General features: G+C 54.1%; 1 long non-coding RNA gene across 1 annotated transcript; it reads left to right on the forward strand.

Annotated features, from left to right (window-relative positions):
• The first annotated feature begins 1,793 nt into the window (after positions 1–1,793).
• LOC138822471 (uncharacterized) lies at positions 1,794–8,420 on the forward strand. The gene is made up of 4 exons (XR_011370470.1): positions 1,794–2,175; positions 6,448–6,640; positions 7,164–7,270; positions 8,207–8,420. It is a non-coding gene; the product is annotated as an uncharacterized lncRNA (long non-coding RNA).
• Positions 8,421–9,437: the final 1,017 nt, after the last annotated feature.

Below are 9,437 nucleotides of genomic sequence, written 5' to 3' on the forward strand. Positions count from 1 at the left end.
GAGGATCACAGTGCAAGGCCAACCTGGGCAGGACAGTCTGTGAGACTCTTATCTCCAGTTAACCACCAAGAAGCCAGAAGAGGCTCTGTGGCTCAAGTGGTAGAGTGTTAGCCTTGATGATAAAGCTGAGGGACAGCACCCAGGCTGAAGAAGAGGAGGAGGAAGAAGGAAGGAAGGAAGGAAGGAAGGAAGGAAGGAAGGAAGGAAGGAAGGAAGGAAGGAAGGAAGAACATATATTTCAAGACAGAGACTGGAATGAGGTGGCTACAATCCACAGAGCCCCTGGGGGCCAGAAGGCAGGCAGGCGGGACAGGAGTTCCCCAGAGGCGTGGAGCGGCCTGGGGCGTGCAGACACTTTGACTCTGGGTGTACAGCTTCCAGAAGGAGGAGACAGCACATGCTGCGGTCTTACTCCCCTCAGATTGTGAGATGTTATCCCGGAAGTGCCACAGACCTGGTTGGGGAAACTGAGGAGCAGGAGCGCAGAGGGGAGCGGGGAGGGAGAGGTCTGAGGCCGGGAAGAGCTGCCCACAGCCTCCAGATCCCCCGCCTGCGTCTGGGGCCTGCCTGGAGTCAGGACTGCGGTGCAGCCCCGGCCCTGCCCCTGTCCTCGAGGGGTAAATGTCACATGACCCAATCCCTTTGGGGGGGCTGGCCTCCCCTCTGCATTCAGAAGGGGTCCTGACCCCAGGAAATCCTGTCCCATGCCTGGCACCAGACCAGGCGAGCTCTCCCACCGTTGTCAGACTGCGAGGCCCCTCCATCTTGGTGGCCATGTCCCCCAGAAAAGCTGGTCGAGGGGTACGGGCGCTTGGCGAAGAGGTGGCCACTCTATAGCCTGGCACACACACCACTGTGGGTCACCACCGAGCCAGGTGAAGAGCAGACCCTCAGGCCATCAAAAGGGAAGATAGCGCCCAGCCCGTGGCTCGGGCCTGTAACCCTAGGTACTCCGGAGGCTGAGATTTGAGGATTATGAAGCCAGCCCCAGCAGGAAGTCCCTGAGATTCTTTTTATTTTTTACTTTATTTAATTTTTTTCCAGTCCTTTTGCTGGGCTTGAACTCAGGGCCTGGGCACTGTCCCAAAGCTTCTTTTGCTCAAGGCTAGCACTCTACCACTTGAGCCACAGTGCTACTTCTGGCTTTTTCTGCTTATATGGTGCTGAGGAATGGAACCCAGGGCCTCATGCTTGCAAGGCAAGCACTCTACCACTGAGCCACCTTCCCAGCCCCTGTCTCTTAGCTTTTGCACACACTCTATCACTTGAGCCACAGCTCTACTTCCCTTTTGGGGGTAGTTAATTGGGGATGAGTCTCATGGGGTAAAAATAAGGGAAGTGGTGACACTTCTAAAAGAACTGTACTCATTACCCAACTTATAGAACAGTAGCCCCTCTGTACATCACCTTTACAAAAACAATGAAGAACAAAGTCTTGCAGGCTTTCTTGCCCAGGCTGGCTTTGAACTTTGATCCTCAGATCTCAGCCTCCTGAGTAGCTAGGATTGCAAATGTGAGCCACCAGTGCCCAGCTGTATTTTCCTCCTACAAACATTTTTCCTATGCGTTTCCTCTGTGCCCGTTCCGGGACAAAGTCCTGGATGCAGAGACAGGTCTGACATGGGTGGGGGAGGGGTGCAGCTGGAATGTCACTGTCACAGATCTGGAGACAGCTGAGGAATTCAGGCCCAGGGATGAACTCTGACCCCAATGCCGGGGAGGGACTAAGCACACCTGTCCTCTGTGCAGGTGACCTGTGAGACTCCAAGACTGCTCTCTCTAGTAAAGAGGGAAGGAAGCCCGGCGCTGGTGGCTCACGCCTGTAAGCCTAGCTACTCAGGAGGCTGAGATCTGAGGATCGCGGTTCAAAGCCAGCCCGGGCAGGAGAGACCGCGAGACTCCTATCTCAAATAAACCACCAGAAAACCGGAAGTGGCGCTGTAGCTCAAGTGGTAGAGCGCTTGCCTTGAGCTGAAGAGCTGAAGGACAGCGCCCAGGCCCAGAGTTCAAGCCCCACGACCGACAAAAAAAAAAAAAAAAAAAAAAAGAAAAGAGGGAAGAAATGCTGGTAACCCGATGAATGCTATTTAACCTTTGACCATGATATGAATTTTAAAAAGATTTCTCTTGGATTTAAATTTCCAAAGTGGACAGAGAGCCATACTCCAACTGTGGGTAAGTGCTCCTAAGCATAACAGTATTTTGTGTGTGTGTTGTGTGTGTCAGAACTGGTGCTTGAACTCAGAGCCTGGACCTCAGGGCTGGCCTTTAGCTTTTTGGCTCAAGATTGATGCCTTACCACTTGAGCCACGCCTCCACATCTGACATTTTGCTGGTTTATTGGAGATGACCGTCTCATGGACTTTCTGCCCAGGCTAGCTTTGAACCTTGATCCTCAGATCTCAGCCTCCTGAGTAGCTAGGCTTACAGGTGTGAGCCCCTGGCAGCTGGCTAGTTTAACATTATTGAATATGTATTAAGTGACTTGAGCACAAAGCTCAGGGCCTTTCCCCTGCTTCTGGAGCTTTCCCTACCCCAGGTCCTTGGGCAGTGTTAGGGTGCCCGCCACTGCGATCGCCCTCAATCAGCGGCTTGAGCTTGAATGAGGACACTTGGAATTTTCCCTCCTCAGCTGCGAGGCTCTGGAGGCCTGGCCGATTTGATTTGGTGGAGACAGCCCTTGCTCTCACGGCACTGTGTCACAAGAGGTGGTTTTTTTTAAGTCAATTTTGCTGATTTTGAAGCCTGAGGCCCGACCACGTGTCTTCTCAGAGTTGATTTTCCTGCGTTTCCCATCTGGGCCTGGTCTCCGGGAGCTCGCGGCGGTCCACTTCTCCACGGCCGCCCTTGCTTTGATTCAGGCCTGTGTTTGTCCTCACCTGTCCCGGCTGCACCGTAGCCTGGCTGTGAGGCCCTGGGCCCACAGATGGGGCCTTGGTCCTAGTGTCCCGTTCGCCTGGGTCTTGTGTTCTGGCTACCACGGGGTGTCCTCCGCTCAGGGGTCTCCTCGAGGCTCTGCTCTGACCTGGACGGGGGCGCAGTGGTTGCCCAGGTGGCTGATGATGTGACTCCACCAGCCACCCCTGACATGAGAAAGTGGAGAGACCACTAGGAGGACAGGAAGGTTGCTGGCGTGCCCAAGCCCCCCAGCCTATAGAAAGCAAGCTGAGTGAGTAGTTGGCATTAGTGGCTCACGCCTGGAATCCTAGCTACTCAGGAGACTGAGATCTGAGGATCGAGGTTCAAAGCCAGCCTGGGCAGGGAAGTCCGTGACACTCTTATCTCCAATTAAACCAGAAAACCAAAAGTAGAGCTGTGGCTCAAGTGGTAGAGCCCTCGCCTTGAGCAAAGAAGCTCAGGGACAGCACCCAGACCCTTAGTTCAAATCCCAGGACAGACAGACAGACAATCACACACACACACACACACACACACACACACACACACACACACACACACACACACACGAGGCTTCTATCTCCACCCAAAAGCCAGAAGTAGAGCTATGGCTCAAGTAGTAAAGCACCAGCCTTGAATGAAAAAAAAGGAATAGCACCTAGGCCAGAGTGCAAGCCCTAGTACAAGCACACAGCACACACACAGTGGGTGAGGATGGTGAGGGTGTTGAACCTGGCACGTCATCTCAACCATGACGCGGCAGCCTCTGAAACACAACCTTGTCAGAGCCAGAGCCTCTCCTGGGGACGGCCGTGCACTGATTCCCTTTGCATTCACAGCCTTGTTCAGGCCATGGCTGGGCTCCCCGTCTCCTGCTCTGCTCTCCCAGGCCTAGGGGTTCTGTGAATCCCAGCAGCTAGGGACCCACAGCAGGTGGATTGTGACCCCTTCCCCCGCCAGGCCAGGTGGGGCTCCTGGGGCTCTCTCTAGCCCAGAGCTCTTTGAGTTAAGATTGCAGCTTGGCTCCATAATTCACAGCAAGCAAGATGGTCTCCTGATCTACTCTAGGTAAGAAGCAGCCATTTTATGTATTCCCATGTATGGAGTTGGAATAGCAAGGGAAATCTGTTGCTTGTAGCCTCAGGGCCTCTCCCTGTGAGCTCCTCGCTCCCCACCTCTCTCTCTCTCTCTGGCCAGCTTGGCAACTCAGGGTAGCAAGCGCTGTTTAGAGGGTAGACGAGAGCCAGCTCCTTCTATGGTCTCAGGATGCAGCATGAAGCTTCTGTCCCAAGACTGGAAGAATAAGTCGGTTCTGCGTTGTGTCTGCCATTGTGTTAATGGGAGTTTGCTGGAGTAGCGGCGGGGTCTTGAGCTGATGGTGGGATGCGAGCTTCGCTGGGTGAGCAGATCCCGGAGTCGGTGCTGCCGGGCTGAGCTCCAGCCCCACTGAGTCATTCCCACCTGACCCCCACCCCGCTGAGGAACACGGGCCCATCTGTAAGTGGGGGGGAGGGGTGGATATTTGAGCCACGCCTCCAGCCTGGCTCTTTGCTGCGTGTGCCTGTGTGTGCATGTGTGCATATGCACACAAGTGTGCACCAGTACTGGGGTTTGAGTTCAGAGCCTGAACGTTGTTTCTTAGCTTTTTAAATCAAGGCTGGTGCTCTGCTACGTGAGCCACAGTTCCACGTCTGGGCTTTTGGTGGTTAACAGGAGTTAAAGAATCTCACGGACTTTTCCTGCCCAGGCTGGCTTCAACCCACAATCCTCAGATCTCAGCCTCCTGAGTAGGTAAGATTATAGGCATTGCCACCAGTGCTTGGCTTGGTGGTTATTGTGGAAATGGAGTCGCACAGACTTTTCTGTCTAATCTGGCTTTGAACCATAATCCTCTGGACCTCAGCCTCCTGAGGAGCTTGATTGATGGGCCTGAGTCACCAACACCTGGCGACCTATTACTTTTTCTACCAAGGGAGGACATTTTATTAAAAAGCAGGAAGCCACTGGCTGTTTTCCCCATCGCTTCGTAGAAGGACGCATGTCTTTATCCATCTCAGCGCGATGGCTCGCCGTTTACACGGGTCACCTGTGCTTAGGAAACAGTTTCTCTGAAAGCGCTGCTCTCATTTACTTGTTGCTATCAAAAACCTGGTCCCAGCTGCATAGTTCCAGTCCTTCACTTCCCTTTTCAAGAGTTAAGGTCGAACTTCAAGGTCAGTGCCCCTAACAGCAGCCTTCAGTCAGACGCAGCTCCACACAGAGCCCTGTGCCTGCCAATCATCTCTGTGTGCATCTCAGTCCACCCTCCCTGTGTGTGAAGTCCAGGCCAGGCCAGCCAGGTCAGTAGAGAAAGCCCTTCACGAGCAGCTGTCCCGGGGCTGGCCCGGGAAGACATGCTGCGGGCAGCGCCGAGCCACAGACTTCCACCTGTGGCTGCTGGAGGACTCCAGAGTTTCCTTTTACTTGGCCCTACGCCTGCCTTCTCCACTGCCCCCAGCTCTTTGATTCATGCTCAGCGCGTCCCTCGCTGTGCAAAGGCTTCTTTTGCTTCGGAGCTGAGCGCTTTTTGCCCTGTAATGAAATAACCCTGCAGTGTGTTTTCCTTTTCCATTTTGAGGAAAAGAAAACTTTTTTCTCTGTCTTGCTCTCAAAAGCATCTGTGTGTGTGTGTGTGTGTGTGTGTGTGTGTGTGTGTGTGTGTGTGTACGTGCGCACACGTGCGTGTACGTGCACATGCATCCTGAAACTGGGGCTTGAACTCAAGGCCTGGGCTCTTTCCCTTGGATTTTTCACTCAAGGCTAACATTCTGCTACATTAGTCACATCTCTCCCTTCCTTCCTTCCTTCCTTCCTTCCTTCCTTCCTTCCTTCCTTCCTTCCTTCCTTCCTTCCTTTTTTCCTTCCTTCCTTCCTTCTTTCCTTCCTTCCTTCCTTCCTTCCTTCTCTTTTAGGTCCAAGACCAAGACTTGAACTCAGAACCTGCCATTTTTGCTTACTGGCTAGTGTTTTACCAACTGAGCCACACCTCCAACTCCTACTTTGGGCTTTTGCTGGTTACTTGGGAGATAAGAACCTCACAGACTTTCCTACTGGGGCTGGCTTTAAACCAAGATCCCCAGATCTCAGACTCCTGAGTAGCTAGAGTTACAAGTGTGAGCCAGCAGCTGGCCAAAGCTTTTTGGTCTGTCATGGGGCTTGAACTCAGGGCCTAGGCACTATGCTGTCCCTGAGCTTTTTACTCAAGGATAGCACTCGACAGACGGCTTGAGCCACAGTGCCTCTTCTGGCTTTTTCTGAGTAGCTTAATGGAATTGGGTCTCCTGGACTTTCCTGTCCTGGCTTGGCTTTGAACCACACTCCTCAGATCTCAGTCTTCCGAGTAGCTAGGATTACAGGCATGGGCCACTGGTGCCTGACCCAAAGCATTTTATAAAAATATATTTTGTGCCTATTAATGACCATGCTTAAACCCATTTGAATGAAACTTTTTCCAAATGAAGACTTGTTAAAAAAAAATGAGTAAGTATAAAGATTTTCCTGTGATGCTAGGAATCGAACCCAAGCCCCCACACGGGTTAGAGAAGCACTCCGCCGCTGTCTTCCCTCCTGCCTTCTGCAAAACATCATTTCCAAAACCAGATCTCAACTGTTTGGACAGCCCGGAAGCTTCCTTCTCGTCTGTGCTAATCTAGGGAAGGAACTAAAGTCGTCACACAAGCACCCGTGGGAAGAAGCTGATGTGGTGAGAACCAGCTGAGCAGGTTCCCGAGGCGGGGGTGGGGGTGGGGGGAGGAAAAGGAAGGAGGGGGGAGGGGAGAGGAGAGTGGGGGCTCACTGGGAGCCGGAGGGTAAAATGTGACAGCTTGGGGATCATCAATCACACCACTGAAATTGGAAACCACCTCCTCGTGGATGGTAGACCCCTTAGCACCATGAGTCCCAGACCTGGCTTCTACTAAGGCCCCCAGACATGGAAATCCACAGCCTGCGCCATGCCACAAAAAAACGATTTAATTAAACTCGGCTCTCGCGTGGGGCTGGCACGCTGGCATTTCAATTCCCAGGGGGATATTAAGTGTCCGAGGCTGGTGCCAGCTGCAGACACACGCATCTGTGACTGTCCACTCCCCAGCGTCCCATGCCCAGTCAGCTCCCGCCGCCCGGGGCTCACTGCCCAGCAGGGGAAAACTGGTTTGGGCCCAGCCCAGCATGTGCATCCAGTTCTGGTTATTTACCCAAGACTTAACTGGTTCTTTATCTCCCAGTCCATAAAACGCACCATGGAAACTGACTTCTGGGAGACGGCGGTGCAGCGCACCTTTCTTGGGAAGCACAAATACGCCTTGCTTATGAAGGTGCTGGGCGACCTTGGGTGAGGCCCTGCCGCGCCTGGCCACCTGTCCCCAGGTGTCTCGAGGCTGGAAGTGGGGGTGGCAAGGGGCCTTCGGAAGGTCCCCTGCTCACAGCAGGAGGGAGAAATCATGGCAGCCAGCCTCTTTATTTATTTCTGTGCCAGTCCCGGTACTTGCACTCAGGGCCTGGGCACTGTCCCTGATCTTTTGCTCAAGGCTAGCGCTCTACCACTTGAGCCACAGCGCCACTTCCAGCTTTTTCTGTGTCTGTGGTACTGAGGAATGGAGCCCAGGGCTTCCCGCGTGGTAGGCAAGCACGCTACCACGGAGCCACATGCCCAGCCCCTTTTTTTCTTTTTGAACAGATGGGCTCAGAATAGGAAGGAGCTGAGCAGGGGACCCACATGGGAGCAGGGCCGGGCCTGGCACTGATGCCTCTAGACGCTGTGGCTTCGGAGCTGCAGGCTCAGGTTCCCCTCTCAGATGCTCTGCAAGGAATCCTGAGACGGGGTGGTGGGACACAGGAGTGTGGACAGGAGAGAGGCTAAGTTCTTGGGGTGTTTGAGGGGCCGAGATGGCCAGAATGGAGCCATGCAGGAGCCCACTACATTTCCACTCCTGGCTTTTTTGGTGGATCATTGGAGATAAGTCTCCTGGATTCTCCTGCCTGGGCTGGCTTTGAACCACGATCCTCAGATCTCAGCTTCCTGCGTAGCTGGGATTACAAGCGTGAGACAGCAAGGCTTGGCTGCTTTGGTCCAGTTGGCTCTGGGGTCTCCCCCAAATGCTCATGTGGCAAAGGCTTGCACCAGCCTGTAGGGCTACTGAGAGGCGATGTGACCTTTAGAAGGTGGGGTCTAGGGGAAGACCCTGGGGTTACTGAGGGTGTGCCCCTACAGCAGACACTGAGACCTCAGCCCTTTCTTTTTCTCCTTTGCTTCCTGGCCACCATGAAGTAAGCAATTCCTTGCGCTGCCGGCTCCAGCCAGGATGCACTGCCTCCACTCAGGCCCAAGGCAATAGGGACAAGCGGCCACGGCCTGGAACCTCCTACACCGTGGGCTGAACAATCCTTTCCTCCTTGTAAGCTGATCGTCTCACGCACAGAAAGCTGACTACAGTGGAGGGGAGGGCTGGGCCCAGAGGTGGTCTTTTCCTTCCCTATCCCATACCAGCCTTGCATAAAGATAGTCAAATTCTGCTGTTTTGTTTTGTTGGTCCTGGGGCTTGAACTCTGGGCCTGGGTGCTGTCCCTCAGCTCTTCAGCTCAAGGCGAGCACTCTACCACTTGAGCCCCAGCACCACTTCTGGTTTTCTGGTGGTTCACTGGAGATAAGAGTCTCACGGCCTTTCCTGTCCAGGCTGGCTTTGAACTATGATCCTCAGATCTCAGCCTCCTGAGTAGCTAGGATGACAGGCGTGAGCCCGGTGTGAGGGCCACTGACGCCCGGCAGATACTTAAATTCTAGACGTCACACATGCAGCTGCAGAGATTAAGGCTCTGCAGCTGTCACAATAGGATAGATTCACCAAAGTTTCCAGGCCCTTTTGCCTAAACCAGAAATAATGCTTATTCCTGTCCCAGAGGCCAGGGAAAAGCGGGTCCCTGGAAGCTGGGGAGATTGTGAGTACTGACTCCGCCTCTGGGCGCAGGCGTGGCTGCAGAGCTCTGAGCTGCAGGGGGGGTGCGGGGTGTGGGTGGAAGTTGGCGTCCAGTGCTGGTGGGCTGGGCCGGGAGGCCCTGGGGAACAGAGTCAGAGCTGGGCAGGCTGGTGCCTCCTGAGCGCAGGTGACCGCTGGTCTGTCCAGGATAACTGCTCTCCTCACCTGGAACCGTCTTCATCCTGCCTCTTGCCTCCAATGGAGACCCCATCTTTATCCACACCCCCTCTCCCCCCCACCGCACCTTCGCACATGTGCAGAGCTTGGCCAGACGTGGTCAGGTGCCATCTCCTGCTTCCTTTCCAGCTATAGCTGACTAGCTTAGGGCACCCCTAGCACCAATGCAACATCTGATGGACACCTGGATTCAGAGGGCATTGGGCAGAGTCCCTCCGTTTGCAGCCTGAACTTTTGGTGGGGGGGTGTAGTAGATCCTGGGATCCTGGGATCCTGTCCACTGTGGAAGGTGGGCTCCAACCTTGAAGAGTGATACCTAGAAGCATCTGAAATGTTAGATGAGGGTCT

This window comes from Dipodomys merriami, unplaced genomic scaffold (assembly GCF_024711535.1).
Source record: "Dipodomys merriami isolate MVZ:Mamm:240054 unplaced genomic scaffold, mDipMer1.0.p SCAF_110, whole genome shotgun sequence".
NCBI classification, from domain to species: Eukaryota; Metazoa; Chordata; class Mammalia; order Rodentia; family Heteromyidae; genus Dipodomys; species Dipodomys merriami.